Below are 1,721 nucleotides of genomic sequence, written 5' to 3' on the forward strand. Positions count from 1 at the left end.
GGGAAAGGAAACTTTACAGGATCTTTTAGGGAAGGTGATCACGGGCTGGAACAGCTGAGGGAGAGCTCATCTTGGCAGGGCTACCTGGTCTGTGGGGGACCTTTAATGTTAACAGAGAAGAGTTTCTGTGGTTCTTTGCCCAGGTCGAAGTCAGGTGGACCTGTTCTTCAGTTTCAGGTTTGGTTCTGCGTGGGGCCAAAGGGTAGAGAGTTTGGGGCAGGGTGCCTGGGAAACCAAGAGGCAGAGTGGGGCAAGGTGCCTGGGAAACTGAATCCTGAGCTCTCACTATGAAAATTCTTGAACTTTGTTTGGGGACAGAATTAAAGTATTTGCAAAAAGCTTGAGCCTTTCGGGTCTTATTCTTAAGCTAGCAGAAGTCTCCCGAGTCCTCTGCGTGCGTTGTTTCCTCACCTAAGCACACCCGTGAGGACTCGGCTGGACTCTCACTGAGGACCCACTAGAGCTCTCCGGGTGCACCCCACCGTGGTGTCTGCCCTGTGAGCTTGAGCTGCCTTGTCCTATGCTGCCAGCCATGTCTCAAAGTCCGGGAGAGCCCCTGGCTCTACCTGGGCCCCTCCCCTGTGCAAGTCCAGGGACCCTCTCCAAGCAGAGTTCTAGGCTGATTAGACGGTCCCCCTATTTCCCAGGTGTTAGGGACACCTGCTCATCGTTAGCTGATGCCCTGTGTCTTGAACACTGTCATTTCACATTAGTCTTGACAGCGCAGTGTTCTGTCTGGCTGAGGGGATAAAGCCTCCATCTGGGCTGATACGAAGGTCTTGTGTGCTTGTCAGTAGCTCCTCCCCTTGTCCTCAAGAGTGTCTTGGTTTGTGCAATGAGTCACCTTGACACTCTATTTATAGGTAATACGTACCAACATTGCAAATTGGTTAATGTAAACGTGTTTGCTTCTAATAACATTTCCCTTAACAATCAGACAAAAACCTTGCTTGAAGTGAGAAGAGCACGTCCTTCCTAGGTCTTCTGAATAATGAATGTAAAACAGGGGAAAAGAAGGCGCTTTGGAAAATATTTTTAATCTCACTTTTCTAATTTGTTCCCAAGGCTCTGCAGGGAACCTAAACACGCTGTCCTTGAACTGCGCTCCCGTCCTGACGGGCACCAGGGCGCAGGGCTCAGAGTGTGGAGACGGTGGGCGGCAGAACTGTAGCTCTAGGTCGAGAGAAAATCCCTAACTCGCTTCTTCATCCTAAGTACGAGGAGAGCAGAAGTGTGATTAATGTGGCTGCTCAGTGAAAACAGACGCGAACAACCGAAAGCCGCCATCTCCTAGTCCACAGGTCCAAGCCTGGGCTTGGACAAGAATCCGAAATAGATGTGATGGACCACACCGGAAAACAAGCAAGAAAGCCACTGTCCGCTTGGCCTCCCAAAATCAGAATGAGGAAAGAGAGTGGACTCTAGGGAAACTGATCGGGCCTCCACAGGCTCGCAGTCTGCAGCGTCAACCCTGTCTCTGTGGGGCCCGAGGAGGAGCCCTTAAGGAGCCCGCGTGTGGCCCTGTGTCGCATGTGCAGGCAGGTCGGGAGCACACAATGGAGAGCCGGGTGCAGGGGACGCAGGGACCCACACGCCAGGTGTCCTATGGGAAACTCTCCTTCTGCGGGCAGGCGGCAGTGTCCGGCGAACCCCGGAACACTGGGAAGGTAAGTGCTGCGCTTCCTTCTCGTGAGACGCAGTGACATCGCTGCACCCAAGAA

Source organism: Octodon degus, unplaced genomic scaffold (assembly GCF_000260255.1).
Source record: "Octodon degus isolate 3935 unplaced genomic scaffold, OctDeg1.0 scaffold00100, whole genome shotgun sequence".
NCBI classification, from domain to species: Eukaryota; Metazoa; Chordata; class Mammalia; order Rodentia; family Octodontidae; genus Octodon; species Octodon degus.